Source organism: Protopterus annectens, chromosome 4.part0, assembly GCF_019279795.1.
Source record: "Protopterus annectens isolate FY-2018-M chromosome 4.part0, PAN1.0, whole genome shotgun sequence".
Taxonomy (NCBI): Eukaryota; Metazoa; Chordata; order Ceratodontiformes; family Protopteridae; genus Protopterus; species Protopterus annectens.
The window spans coordinates 108469986-108486150 of NC_056733.1; the positions used below are offsets into that span (position 1 = coordinate 108469986).

General features: G+C 44.6%; 1 protein-coding gene across 1 annotated transcript in view; it reads left to right on the forward strand.

Moving 5' to 3' along the window:
• LOC122799215 (myosin phosphatase Rho-interacting protein-like) overlaps nucleotides 1–16165 on the forward strand; it is a 2938789-nt gene that overhangs the window by 2837780 nt on the left and 84844 nt on the right. The gene's annotated exons all lie outside the window — the stretch shown is intronic.

Below are 16165 nucleotides of genomic sequence, written 5' to 3' on the forward strand. Positions count from 1 at the left end.
CTTGCCAGTTTCACATGCTGAAATACCAGCAACATATTATGGAACTTATTAAGCAAAAATTATCTACCGTTACAGACTGTGCAGAAAATAAAGAATTGCAGGAGCTTATGCATTCTGCAAGCCAAGTCAGCAAGCATACCTTGCAATGTGGGTTTGACGCCCTAGAAGCATCTTGCAGGACAGCAGTCACTGGTTCTGTACTGTTCAGGCATGCTTGGCTTAAGGAACAGACCTTGCCAGGCTATGATAAATCAAAACTATTAGACGCTCCTTTGAATAAAGACAGTTTGTTTGGCAGCATAGCAGAAGAGGTTCTAAAAAAGATGGAAGAAAAAGCTAAGTCTATGAAGACAGTCAAAGATTTTTTTCAGGTGCATCCTCCTAGATTCAGTAAGCTTTGCTCCTCGAAACATCGGTCCTTTCCTGCCCCCTCATGGCCATCTCAAACTAGACCCAGGAGAAACAGACCCCCCAGATTACAGTCTTAGGGTATGCAGAGATCTAAGCAATGGAGTACCTCTGCTTCTAAAACAAGGAGTGCTAAGACACCCCCTTACAGAAAGAATTCACAATGACTTGTCAACCCCACTCCTCATCTGTGCCCAATTGCTCGTGCCCCTAGGAGGAAAAGTTGCCCACCATGCAAAAAACTGGACCTCCATCACCAAAGACAGATGGGTCCTCAACATTGTATCCCAGGGGTACAGATTTTATTTCCACACGCTGCCAACCCCAAAAGGGTTCCAAGACCTTCCTCCATACCAGTGGGCAGAGGCACAGAACCAAGTTCAATCCCTGCTCTCCATAAGGGCAATTCAACCTGTTCCTGCAGAACAGATAGGTCAAGGGTTTTATTCCAGACTTTTCCTGGTACCCAGAAAAGAGGGCGCTTGGTGCCCAATCCTAGATCTTTCCATTCTAAACACCTTCCTGGTGGTACCAAAATTCAAAATGCTTACCCTTCAGCAGCTTCTTCCTATGCTGTCCAAAGAGGCCTGGCTAGTCACCCTAGACCTAAAAGAAGCCTATCTGCACATCCCTATCAGGGAATCATGCAGGAAATATCTACGTTTCAGGGCAGGATCTATGCATTATCAGTTCTCTGCACTTCCCTTTGGTTTATCCACTGCTCCCAGAGTCTTCACAAAATGCCTGGCTCCAGCCATTGCCTATTGCAGACAGAGAAACATTCAACTATACCCTTACATGGATGATTGTCTGATTCAGGCAGACAGTCAGGAAAAGCTGATGCAGCACCTGCCATTTGTAAAGAACCTTCTAACCTCCCTGGGGTACACTATCAACGAAAAGAAATCAAAACTAGTACCCAGTCAAAAGATTGTATTCCTGGGAGCAAGCTTGGACACAGCCTCCCAGATGGCATTTCGTACTCAAAAAAATAAACAAGCCTGTCTAACAGGCTACTTCACACAAATGGCCACCAGAACCCAGCTATCCGCAAGGAAAGTCGTGCAGGCTCTAGGGTTCATGGCCTCTTGCATTCTACTAATTCCATATGACAGACTGCATATGAGAAAACTTCAGTGGTACTTAAAAAGTCTTTGGTGCCAACATTCTCAGGACCTGGAAACCACCATACCTATCATACCTTGTCTAAGGACAGAGTTTCTTTGGTGGGCAGCAGCATGCAAGTACAACAAGGGGCTTCCCTTTACACAACCCTACGCCACCCAGACCCTAACCACAGACGCATCAGACTATGCGTGGGGGGCACATCTGGGAGAGAAGTGCATTCAGGGCCACTAGAGCCCAAGTCAAATTCATCTGCACATCAACCAAAAAGAGATGCTAGCTGTTCAACATGCTCTGACAGCTTTCAGATTCCTTCTCTCACCTGGCCCCCTGCTAATAAAAACAGACAACACCACAGTTATGTGGTACATCAACAAGCAGGGGGGAACCCACTCTTACCCATTCTTCAGTCTAGCCATGACACTGTGGAACATGGCATTGGACATGCAGAGCCATCTGCAAGCTCAGTTCCTGCCAGGCGAACAAAACTCTCTGGCAGACAACTTAAGCAGAAATCTCCTAGATCCACACGAGTGGTAATTAAATCCCAGCACTTTCAGCCTGTTAACCCAGAAATGGGGGATGCCAGAGGTAGACCTTTTTGCCTCTTCCTACAATCACCAGATCAGCAAATTCTGCACCAGGACAACACCACACAGCAGAGCTTGGAAAGTGGATGCCCTATCCTTCCAGTGGGTAAACCTCTCAATTTATGCCTTTCCCCCTCTGCCACTTCTTTCAAAATACTAAAGATAAGACAGGACAGACCAAGGGCAATCCTGATTGCTCCAGATTGGCCACGCCAGCACTGGTACCCCCTACTGCACAGCCTGTCACCGGTGCCACCATGGCATCTACCTCAGATCCCAACCCTCCTCACTCAGCAGGAGGGACAGATCCTGCATCCGCAACTGCAAACCCTGAACCTTGCAGCCTGGCTTATTCCTTGAATTCTCCCCCAGTGACCAGCCTAAGCAAGCAGGTACTGGATGTCATTCTGGAAAACAGAAGACCCAGTACAAGGAAACCCTATAATGATAAGTGGAAAAGGTATTGCTCCTGGATTCAGCCTAAAGGAGCAAACACTGCTTTGCCCTCCTTGCCTCTAATCCTGGATTACCTAGCAGATCTACTCCACAGAGGCCTTTCCTTCTCTTCCATTAAGATCCATGCCTCTGCCATCTCAGCTCATTACAACATGAGCAACCTCTCTTCTCTCACCCTCTCATCAAACACTTCCACAGGGAGGTCAACAATTTAAAGGCCATCAAGGAGAGCACCCACCCCGGCTTGGGACCTTAACTTTGTACTGGAAAAGCTCACGCTCCCCCCTTTGAACCTGCAGCGTCAGCAGAGTTAAAATTCCTCTCTTGGAAAACAGCCTTGTTTCTGTCCATCACTTCAGCTAGAAGAGTGTCTGAGCTACAAGCACTTATGGCTGTGGACCCCTTCATTATTTTTCATGCTGACAGGGTCTCCCCTCAGAACCAACCCTACTTTTTATGCCTAAAGTGGTGTCCAGTGTAGCTCTCAACCAGTCTATCCATTTTCCAACCTTCTTTCCCAATCCTCAGAATAAAGGGGAAAGGATCCTGCACTCTCTAGATGTGCACAGACAGCTCAGATTCTTCCTTGACAGGACTAAGCCCTTCAGAAAATCTGACCAGCTACTACTCAGCTTTGCACCTGGGGCAGAGGGCAAGGCCATATCTAAACAATTTCCAAATGGATAGAACACTGTATCAATTTCTGTTACAAACACCATGGGAAACTAACCCCTCATTGGGTCAGAACACATTCCACCAGGGCAACCTCTACCTCTACAGCATTCCTCAGAGGAGTCCCTACCAGGGACATTCTGGAATCTGCTACCTGGAGTTCTGTTCATACTTTCACCAAGCATTACCACCTGCTTATCTTTTCCAAATCCAGGACAGGTTTGCTGTAGCAGTCCTGCAGGTCATACTAGCCAGCCCCATCTATTGTTGACTGTCTCCACCCATTCTTCAGCTTTGGGAATCAACCCAAGTGTGGTGACTGCAACAGTAAAACACAAAGAACATAGTACAGTTGTGTACACTTACCATAAATGTAGATGTTCGAGTGTATTCACTGTTGCAGTCCTGGTTTCCCAGCATCCAGCCCCCATCTCTCTCTCTCTCGGTCTCTCTACTTCTCTAAATTCATTGCTCACCCCTTACAGGGCTATTGGTATTTACATTTTACTGGTGGTGTTTTTTCCACCATAACTTAGCTCCCTATTTGGGGGCAAGAAAAACTGATGTAATGGCATCAGCTGCCTATTTTTATACCCCTGACGACCTGACGTCAGTCCTGGAGCGACAGCAACCGACGCAGAAATACTAAGTCTCTGTTATTTGGGCCAGCTGAAGGCTACCTGCAGGCAGATAACCCAAGTGTGATGACTGCAACAGTGAATGCACTGGAACATCTGCATTTATGGTAAGTGTACAAAACTGTACTTTTCCCTCCCTCCTTCCCCCTTATATCCTCTTTCCCTAGGAGGACATAAGCTTCCCATGGTGGCTTTTAGCCACCAGGACCACTTTGCCATATTTTCTTGTGCTTCTGATGGGTTAGGGCAAGAAAAACTGATTTAATAGTGTCGGCTGCTTTGCTTTATAGCACTGACAACCTGACATCAGACTACAGGCGACAGCAGCCAACACAGAAAAACATTGACTCTAGTATTCTGGCCGGCCGAGGGCTAACACAGCAGGATAACCTACAGGTGATGACTGCAACAGTGAATACACTCGAACATCTACATTTATGGTAAGTGTACACAACGGTATTTTTCCTATCCATCTTAAAATGTAGGGATAAATGCTTAACTTAGTAAGTTTATCTATGATTCCAAACTGGAGGCTTGTGTTGAAAGCTTTGGCCAGGTTCAGATAAGTGGTGTGTACTGTTTTACCTTCATCTATGGCCCTGGTGACTTTCTTGAATAAGTCCAGCAGATTGAGCAGGCAAAACCTCCCATTGACAAAGCTAAATTGGGTTTGATCCAGTGTTTGGTGATTTTCTATGTCATTATTGATCAGGTCCATGATAATTCTCTGCATGGCCTTGCAGATAAGACTGGTCAAGCTTATTGGTTGTAGTTCTCTGGATCAGTTGATGGACCCCGCTTGTGCAGAGGGACGACTGTTGCAGTCCTCCATTCCTTTGGGGCAAAGCTTGTCTGGAAACTGTGGTTAAAGAGGGCTTTTAGTGGGCTTGATAATTTCTGTTTTAAAGTAATTAAGAAGCATCCTGGAATGTTGTTGGGACCCATGGAGGCTGTGTGTTTAGCTTTAGTGAGCGCAGTAAAGACCTATTCGCTCCTAATGACCGGCAGGGAGATGGTTGTGGGTATTTCTTTGGATATGGTAGGAGGTAGCTAGACATGGAGCAACCCAAGTGAGTCATGTTGTTGGACCAGTCTAGCAGCATAATTGCCCTTTATAAACACTGAGACACCTCCACCCTTGTTTTTAACCTGACCTGAGGGGAATCAAAATGTATGAAAGGCATTGTAGCCTTTGATAGCCGGGCTGCTTGGTCGTCAACCGTATTTCTGTGACTGCACATATGTCTACATTCTCCAGGGTGTGAGGAGTGCTTCCAGGGAGTGCAGTTTATTTAAACTGCTATCATTGAGCAGTAGTACCCTTATGTAGTCGTGAATGATTTTTGTTACGTTGGAGGTTTTAACAAAAAGGCACTATGGGGGAGTTGAAGTTTTTGCCAGTATCCAGAAGCCGTGTTATAACAAGTGCAGACCATCTCTGATAAAGCAATGTGGTTTGTCGATCATGTCTCCCCAGGCTGACAGATAACTGAATCCCCTTGTTGTGACACCAGAAACTAAGCCAGTTCTTGAAGACAATCATTTTTTGCTAGTACTGTGGCATCATCATTGGTGTAGGTCAGATGCTGCTTAAGGGTAGATTCATAGCTGCATGGGACACAAATTCAGAGAGCTCCATCATGACTGTCTTCATATAGTCCAGTGAGGTAAGTCTTGGACTATGACCATGTCATACTGGTACTCGTGGTGTAAAAACCTAAGTGCATGCATGGTCTGGCAGATCCTGGCTCCAGAAAGATGGTTCACTGTGATCTTCTTGTTTAGCCTGGTATGTCTTGCAATGGGATCCCCAATCATTAGAAAATTTTGTTGTGTGATGTGTTGACTTATGGGCTTGGAAACTGGGCTACTATGATTTTAAGAGTTGTGTTGTATGAGATGCTGTCTTTTTTGAGCCATTGAGAAATGCTTTTAGGAGGTCTTGGAGGATTGGGTAGGTTACGTTTGATTACCTCTGCATATGCTGGTCTATGCGTTTGTTCCTTAGTGTTGGTAGTGAGTGTTTTGGGTGTAATGCTGACAACCTGGGTTGCATTCTTCATGTGTGTATGTGAGAGGAGCTTTGTCTGCAGTGACATTGTGTATTTACATTTCTCGCATACTGTGTCTATCTGTTCTATATTTGTCAGTGAACAAGATGCCCATATCCACCAGGCCAGAAACAGAGATGACAGGGAAGCACCTATCCATTATACCATATCCTTAGTAGATGGGAAGAATTAGGGGAGAGTCCCTTAAAGGTGTGAATGAGTGTGTTTAGTGATGTACTGTAAGATGAACTTATCTTATAAGTTTTTAGATTTTATTTTGCAATTCTCTTTTTAAACTTTTAAAACTTTTATATTGTTTCAAGATAACTTTTTTGTGATATACCAGTGTTAGTTTATGCATGTACTGGAGCTTTTCTCCCCGGGCCTCTACTGTAAACGGATATATATCCAGTTGGACTAGCCCGGTCAACAAATGTAAAATAAATAAATAAATAAATGATTTGCACTGATGCTGGCCTCTGTGCAAACTGGCAGCTCTTTGAGTAGCTATGAACAGTGGAAGACTTTGGAGATTGTTTCCAATAGAGGATTTTATGCTGGAGAGGTTTGCTTATGCACAGGGCACGGGTGACCGTGTTTGGTAAACTCAGAGCAGCTTTTGCAGTATCAGATGAGCTTAGGAAATATCAGAATACTGTTAAAACAACCTAAGAGAAGTAGAATAACAAACGGATGGCATTTCTTTACCATGTGCAGGCTGAAAAACAGTGATAAATTCAACAAAATCAATAAATGTCGCACAAAACTTTTATATAGTACTGAGATAGGTTCATAGGTTGGTACTAGGCTATCGGCCCTAGGGCCTATACAAGCCTAGCCATAACAATTCCCTGGCTATTTCTTCCCACAGTATTTACTTCCCTGGACCCCTGATAGAAAAAAAAACTTCAGCTTTGTAAGTCCACAAATTATTTTATACATAAACAAAGGTCTTGTAGTCACATGTTGTCCAAGGTAGGCACAGGGAAGCTTGTAGCCTTTTGAATGGAGGAGTGATGCATTTTTGTGTGTGTCTGTGTTAGATATATTCAGCACAGTAGTATTGCCTTTTGAATAGGGGAGTGGTACATTTTTGTGTGTGTGTGTGTGTGTGTGTGTGTGTACGCACACACGCATGCACGTGGCTGTGTTAGAAAAAGATTCACAGAGTACTGTTATCTTTGTGTGCCTGAGTGCCTGCGAGCACCAGCTGATTTTCACAGATTAAGATTAGACTGTACTTGGTGCCACTGTAAATTATAGCACATACAGCGATAGGGATGCCTCATATACTACCCTGGCACATTCCTAGTAAGGTATTTGTTGACATGGAATACAAGGTAAAGACCATCCATTGCTTTCAAACTAGTATGGACTCCTAGCTTCCACCATAATGCCACTCATATGGGCAGTAGGAATACTATGATGGCAGTGGAGACTGGTACTGTGACAAATGAACTCATTGAAAAAATAAATTCAGAAGACAAAGATGTGTGGGTGTACTTTGTTTTATTTTCATAGAATTATCTTTTCAGATTGCTGAACACTGAGTGGGGTGGGTTAAACCTAAGACTGTGAGAAGACTTTCTGCTTTCTAACCCAGATTTTTAATGATCTTTAATTTTTCTTTTTCTGTAGTGGTGTACATAACTGTGGCAATTTTAGGAACATTCTCAATTTGAATTGACTTTCTGTAAGGTTGAAAGAGAGGTGAAAGTTTTCCATTTAATTGCTAAAACTTTTGGAGATATGACAGGTTTTGGATGCATATGCGTTTAATGAGTATGCATTTGAAGAATCTGTGGAACAGCCTAGCCAAAGCAGCCTAAATGACAAGTAAGTGTATTAGATGTCCAATAAATTAGTGTTTTAGCTGTCCAAATTAAGGACAGTCATACAGTGTTCCCCTGGGATGAGTTTGCAATTACTTATCCAATCTTCATGATTAGTTGTAGAGGTTGTGAGGGTGTTTGCAAAGTTTGATGTGCAAGGGAAGTTTATTACATAAGTAAAGGGAATACATTAGGGTTAAATATCTAGCTTGTCATTGGGTTGTTTTAATGTGACAGTTAATGCTGAGATCCTTGTTACAAATATTCATTGTGCTAAAAGTTTTCCTGAGGTGACGATTTATCCAAGAAGTTATTAAAGTTCCTAATACGAACTGTGTGGCTCATGCGTGAAAAACCCTTCCAGTGCAACATGCTCAATTACAGTTCAGGAACATGCTAGCCTCTACGAGGTAGGACCTCATCAGCTAATTTGCATGTTTCGTGACTCGCAGTTACTACCTTGACTTGCTGAGCTATATTCCACGTTAGTAACCTTCTGCATATGTAGGCAGTGGAATCCCCCCCCCCCTCCAGTCACTGTCTCACACACGTCACATGTTCACAACAACAACAACAACAACAACAACAACAACACACACACACACACAAACACACACACACGTGCGCACGCCACAGTCCCTGTACCACTCCCCACCCTGCCATGGTTCCCCCCATCCTCTTAATACCTTAGTGCCATTACAGCACATATGTATTAGGCCCTGGTGGTATAATGTGTTCCGCAATCTCCGACTCCCATTACAGTATTAAAGCAGTTACAGCACTTCACTTTATTCCTGGCGTCCAGTGGTTTCCCCCCACCCCTGATCCCTGCACAACCATCAGTGCCATTACATCACTTTATAGTGTGTTCAGTGGTTCCTCCCCTCAAATCCACATTATTCTGTCCTGTGCTTTAGGGCAGTTTATGGAGTATTTCCTGAAGCCTGATGGGTCCCCCTACCCCCCAGTTCCTGTAGTATCGTTGTTACAGCACTTAAAGTATTCCCTGTTGTCTAGTGTACCCCCCCCAATCTTCTTAGTAACAGTGGCAGTACTGTATTTTACACATTAATCACTAGTGTCTGGTGGTTGCCCACCACCTGCCTAATCCCCATATTGATGTCTGTGACACTTTTAAAGTAAACACTGGTGTCTAGTGGTTGCTCCCCCCCCCCCAAGTTGTGTTCATGTTCGGTGGTTACACGTTTGCTATCATGAAGTTGTGGGGATAGAGTGCTGATCTACAAGGCCTAGTATTTTTTTGAATCACTCAGTCATGTAGATGCCTTCCTGGAGGCAGTGTCAGGGAGAGACCATATGACTAATTATCATATGCCTGTCCCTGGGATTGCCTTATTAGCATTTAACATGGCCACAGGGCCAGCCCTTTGCTGTGCTGAGTTTATTAATGTTTGAGGACAGTGCAGCACCATGTGAGGGTGCTTTCTGAATAGTAAAGAGATATTGAGACATATACACAGCCATATACACATTGCAATATCTTCTTGAATGCAGCCCCTAGTAAAATAGGAATGGAAAATGGCTACAGTCATCCCTTTCCATAAAGGGGGGGTTGCATCCATGGACCCCAGGAACTATAGACCTATTAGCCTGACCAGCCTTATCTGCAAGGCCATGAGCGAATCATCATGGACCTTATTAACAAAGATATAGGAAATCTTCAGATTGGCTTTGTCAAGGGGAGATCTTGCCTGTTAAACTTGGTGGACGACTTTGAGACGGTCACCAAAGCCTTAGACGAGGGCAGATCTGTGCATACAGCCTACCTAGACTTAGCCAAATCCTCTTGACACAATCCCCCACTCAGGCATCATTGATAAACTCACCCAGCTGGGTATCAACCCATATGTTGTGGGGTTGCAAACTGGCTCACTGATAGAATGTATACGGTCAAAATATGGGACTCCACCTCCCCCAGCAGACCCATAACCAGTGGTGTTCCACAGGGATTGGTTCTGGGACCCCTACTGTTCAGAATCTGCTTCTCCAAAATACAGGCTAAAACTAAAGGACTGTGGCTGACAAAGTTTGTTGATGACTGCAAACTGGGAGTGATCCTTGAAACCCCTAGTGATGTCAACATCCTGCAAGAAGGTCTTACGCAGACTGATGACTGGTGCCAAAGTCATTGTCTTAAACTTAATGCAAAAAAATGCATTGTCACCCCCTTCAGCAAGGGTAATGTTCCAGCAGACTACCACATCAATAGCAATACCCTAAGCACATGGTCAGTGGTGAGAGATCTGAGCATACAGGTTGACAGCAACCTTAACTGCAATCACCATGTCTCCACAGTGGTAAAAAGGGCATTTTATATTGCTCATTTCATAACTAAGGGCATTGCCTCCAGATAAATATAGGTCATTAACCCCCTGTACTCTTTGGTATACTCCTTTCCAGACACCTGCAGCAATTGAAGAGACCACAAATGTTCCTTACAAAGAAAATTTAGGGTCTTCAAGATCTGTCTTATGTGGACATATTGAAATCATTGTCACTTTACTCTGTCGTACATACTGCTCAGACGCGACCTGTGCATTGCATACACAGCAATCTCTGACCCAGCTTTAATGGAAATGCACATTCGCAAGTCAAATGGCACTCGGGTCACTCGCTCAAAGGACCTTAACCTGGTATGTGATATCAACAGAACTTGCTGGAATGAGAGATTTGTCTCACAGAGGATGTTCTTCGTGTTTCACTGTTGCAGTCATAACTGTAGGGTGTTCCTGCCGGCAGGCAGCCCGAGGTCGGCCAGAATCCCAAAGTCTGGGTCCGGCATTGGCTGTATAAGCTAGTATCCTGACGTCAGTACGCCTTGGTACATAGCTCTCAGCCGACGCCATCTTCTCCAGTCTTTCTTGCCGTGCGGTGGAAAGCAGCTCGCAAAACGTTGGTTGGCGATTTTCGAACAGCTTTTTTGATTGTCGTCGGTCCAAAGTTGTTACTTCTCTTCTCAAAGCTAAGTACCCCGTTGGGGAATCTTTTTCTTGTTCCTCCGATGTCAGAAAAAGTCAATAATTGTATAGCGTGTGGGAAACAAATACCTCATAAAGATTTCCACTCTTACTGTCTACCTTGCTTAGGCCCTGACCACGATGTTTCTTGTTGTCGGTTTTGTGCCAGGTTCAACTCTCGTACTATCAAACGTAGGTACGATTGGGCTTTAAATTATTTTGGCAGACGTTTCAATTACAGAATGTCGTCGGACACTACCGGAGTTCAAAAGAAGCGCAAAGACAAAGACAGGCCTCCGAGGTCCAAACAGGACTCGTTGCAGCTGGAGCCAGCGTCCGGTTCGGCTGTCGTCAGTGAGGCGCTTTTGCAGCCCCTGTCGTCCGCCACTTCTGAACCGATGGCCGATACGGACTCCCATAGGGAGCCATCAAGGCCCACGATTTTAACTGCTGCAGGACCTTCGGACGTCGCTCCTTCAGATGGGTCCGGAACCGCTGTGCAGGTACCGGCTTCTGAGGGGTTTTCAGGCCTACTCACATCACCATTTCAAAGGCAAAGGCAAAGACAAAGACTCCTACTAAGTCTAAAGTTTCAGCTCAAGTTGCTTCTGAATCCACTCCCAAGACACAAAAACAATTATTGAGGATGGCTGAAGATTTGCTTACAATGATTAGGGGTTCTCACCCTCCTCCTGAGAAAAGGCCTCGACAGGAAGTTACTCTGGATTCTTCTGACCAGGCTTCTGTATCTTCTGTTTCTTCCTCTGATCAGGACTATTCCTTTCCCCCTTATGAGGATTCGGATGCTGAGGATTCTTTGCCCTCGGCCTCTCCGTCTGAGGATTTTTCTTTTGGGGAAACCTTGCATGAGATGAGGGAACATTTTCATTGGGAAGGACAGGAATATTCTGCTTCTAAAAAGAGGCTTAGAGAATTTCTTCTTCTTCCTCAGCATAGGCCTTTAGCTATCCCTCCTGTCTTGGACATTGTAGATGATGCTTTTTCTGAGGCTAATTTGAACCCTGATTCCATGCCTCCTGCTCCTTCTAAGCCTGATAGATTTTATAGGGTTCCTGACTCTCATTTATTTTTATTTAAAAATCCTGCTGCAGATCCTGAAACTATTTCTCAGGGCTCTAAGGCTGCTAAGGTTGCTACTTCTAAAAATCCTATTCCCTCTGAGAAGGATTCTCGGGCTTTAGACAGGTGGGGAAAAAAGGTATATACTTCTGCTACCCTGTCTGTAAGGGCTTTAAATTGTCAATTTCATATGTTTAAATATCAGCAGTTTCTTTTGTCTGTTTTAAAGCAAAAGCTTGCTTCCCTCCCTGCTTGTGCAGAGGATAAGGAAATTCAGGATGTTTTGCATGCTACTGAACAGGTTAACAAGCATAGCTTACATTGTGGCTTTGATGCTTTGGATGCTTCCTGCAGGGCTGCAGCCACTGGTACTGTGATTAGGAGACATGCCTGGCTTCGTGAACAAAGTTTACCTGAACAGGTTAAGGCTAAGTTATTAGATGCCCCTGTTCAACAAGATGTTCTTTTTGGTTCTAAGGCTGAGGAAGTTATTAAAAAGATGGAAGAAAAGGCAAAGTCCATGCAGACTGTAAAAGATTTCTTGCAAGTTCAGCCTCATAGGTTTTCCAGGAATTGGCCCTCTAAAAATTGGTCCTTTCCCACGTCGGACAGGCCTCAAAGAGGAAGATATAGACGCTCCAGAGGTCGTGGTCAAGGCCAGACTTCGTACAGATCTAGACAATGGTCTGCTTCTTCACCTAGAAGGGGAGAAGACAGATCCCAGTCTCAAAGAAAACAAACTCAATGACTCTCTCGGTTGGGCTTCAGGACCTCTTTACCTGGACGCCCCTCTCGGAGGAAAACTGTCTCTTTTTTACAGGAATTGGACACATATTACCCAGGACAAATGGGTATTGGACGTGATTTTAAAAGGTTACAAGTTCCACTTTCACACTTTGCCAAGGACTCACGGTTGGCCAGATCTGCCAAAACTTCAATGGTCAGAGGCCTTAACTCAAATGGATGCTCTTCTAGCCATGAGAGCCATAGAGCCTGTTCCACTCTCGGAAATGGGAAAAGGGTTTTATTCAAGGCTGTTTCTGGTTCCCAGAAAACAAAACTCATGGAGACCTATTCTGGACCTTTCTGTGTTAAACACCTTTTTGGAAATTCCAAAGTTCAAGATGCTTACTCTGCAACAGCTAATTCCAATGCTCTCTCAGGACCCCTGGATGGTGACATTGGACTTAAAGGAAGCCTATTTGCATATCCCTATCAGACAAGAACGCAGGAAATTCCTCAGGTTCAAGGCAAGTTCGAGGCACTTTCAATTCTCTGTTTTGCCCTTTGGTTTATCTACTGCGCCCAGAGTCTTCACCAAGTGCCTGGCACCAGTAGTAGCTTACTGCAGACTTCAGGGGATCCAGATTTACCCCTATTTGGACGACTGCCTTATTCAGGCAGACAGCAAAGATCTTCTGCTTCAACATCTGGACTTTGTTCAACGTCTTCTCCTACTACTGGGATTCTCAGTGAACATAAAAAAGTCACATTTGATCCCTTCTCAAAAAATGGTATTCTTGGGAGCCCTCTTAAATACAACCTTACAAAGGGCCTACCTCACTGCAGAAAAACAAACTCAGCTGGCTTCTACTTTCAACACCTTGGCAACTCTAGATCAGCTCACTGCAAGGAAATTCCTGCAGGCTCTGGGCTACATGGCTTCCTGCATTCTGTTGATTCCAAACGCAAGGCTTCACATGAGAAAGCTTCAATGGTATCTGAAAAGTGTATGGTCACAGCATTACCACAATCTGGATGTTCTGATTCCTCTGATCCCCTGCCTCCAGAAGGAGTACCTCTGGTGGTCCAGGGCATGCATTTTAAATGAAGGAAAACCTTTTCGTCTCCCTCAACCTACTCAAATCCTAACCACGGACGCCTCGGATTATGCTTGGGGAGCACACTTTCTAGACAACTGCCAGCAGGGAACCTGGACAAAGGACCATCTTCACTGGCATATCAATCTGAAGGAAATGTTGGCAGTTCAAAATGCCTTTTTAGCCTTCAAAAACCTTTTACAACCAGGGTCTCTGTTAATTCGCACAGACAACACCACGGTCATGTGGTACATCAACAAGCAGGGGGGTTCTCATTCTTACCCCCTTTGCAGACTAGTTATGGGTTTATGGGACACAGCTCTAAGTTTGAATCTGCATCTCCAGCCTCAATTCATTCCAGGGAAACAGAATCTCTTTGCAGACAGCCTAAGCAGAAACATTTCAGATCCTCACAAATGGATGCTAGACACCAACTTGTTCAACAGGATAACTGCAGTTTGGGGATGTCCCCAGATAGATCTGTTTGCATCCCATCTCAATCATCAGCTGCCTCGCTTTTGCACCAGGTCCTTCCACAAAACAGCTTGGAGAGTGGATGCCCTGTCCTTCAGCTGGAGAAGTCTTTCAGCATATGCCTTCCCTCCTCTTCCTTTACTGCCTCGAGTACTACTGAAGATAAAGCAGGACAAGCCCAAGTTCCTCATTCTGATTGCTCCAAATTGGCCTCGTCAGTTTTGGTATCCAACCTTAAAGCTCCTGTTCTCGGGGCCTCCTTGGATTCTTCCACTGTACCCTTCGCTTCTGTCCCAGCATCAGGGTCAGTTACTACATTCCAACCTCAAGACCCTTTGCTTGGCAGCTTGGCTCTTCAAAGGAATTTGATTGCCTCTAGTCTTCCCAAACAAGTTTTGGATGTTCTTTTGGAAGCTAGACGGCCTAGCACTAGGAAATCTTATGCCTCTAAATGGAAGAGGTTTTCTATTTGGATGCAGTACCGAGGCTCTGATCCTCAGGTTCCTGATCTCTCCTCTATTTTGCTTTACCTTTCGGAACTTTTATCTAAGGGTCTTTCCTTTTCTTCCATTAAGATTCATGCTTCTGCTATCTCTGCGCATTTCAGTTCTGATCCTCCTGTTTTTTCCCATCCTTTGGTGAAGCAGTTCTTGAGAGGGGCTAAAAATTTGCGGCCTCCAAGGACCCCTCCTGTCCCTGTATGGGATCTTAATTATGTTTTAGAAAAACTTACTTTGCCTCCTTTTGAGCCTGCTGCATCTTCAGATATTAAGTTTCTATCTTGGAAGACTGTTCTTTTGTTAGCATTGACCTCTGCCAGAAGGGTCTCTGAGTTGCAAGCTCTCATGGCTGTGGAACCATACCTTATTTTCCATCAGGACAGAGTATCCTTGAGGACCAATCCTACTTTCATGCCTAAGGTGATTTCGAAAGTGGCCTTGAACCAGACAATTCACCTTCCTACTTTCTTTCCAAATCCTCAAAATAAAGGGGAAAGGATTTTGCATTCATTGGATGTGCACAGACAGTTATGATTTTACTTGGACAAGACTAAAGATTTCAGAAAGTCTAACCAATTGTTTGTTTCCTTTGCCTCCAGTTCTCTTGGGAAACCTATTTCTAAACAGACTATTTCCAAATGGATTGCTTATGGAATTAGATTTTGTTACACCCATCATGGGAAACAGTTTCCAGGGACCATTAGAAGTCATTCCACTAGAGCAGCTGCTACTTCTACAGCTTTCCTCAGAGGAGTTCCTACCAAGGATATCTTAGAAGCTGCCACTTGGAGTTCTGTGCATACTTTTTCCAAGCACTACAATCTCCCCTTGTTTTCTAAGACTAGGGCAGGCTTTGCCTCTGCTGTCTTGCAGGGTATTCTTGCCTCCCCTTCTTCTATCTAAAGCCTCCTCCCTTTCTACACTGCTTTGGGATTCCACCCTACAGTTATGACTGCAACAGTGAAACACGAAGAACATAGTACAGTTGTGTACACCTACCATAAATGTAGATGTTCGAGTGTCTTCACTGTTGCAGTCGGGGTTTCCCTCCCTCCTATCCCCTCTTTTTTTTTTTTTTTTTCTCTTATTTGTGGTGTATTTGTGTTACCTTGTTGGATTCATATTTTGATTTGTTGGGGACTTCTGACATCTAGGGCAAGAAAGGCTGGAGAAGATGGCGTCGGCTGAGGGCTATGTACCAAGGCGTACTGACGTCAGGATACTAGCTTATACAGCCGACGCCGGACCCAGACTTTGGGATTCTGGCCGACCTCGGGCTGCCTGCCGGCAGGAACACCCTACAGTTATGACTGCAACAGTGAAGACACTCGAACATCTACATTTATGGTAGGTGTACACAACTGTACTTTGCCCTACTTTTGGAACAAGCTTCCTATTCATGTTAAACAAAGCCCCTCGTTGGCCCTATTTAAGTTTAGTTTGGACAATTGTATGGGTAACTAGAAATTCACCATTGGGGCTGCATCTGTGTCCCTATTGGATAGGAGCAATAGATGCTAATTTTAGTGTCTGCTTAGATG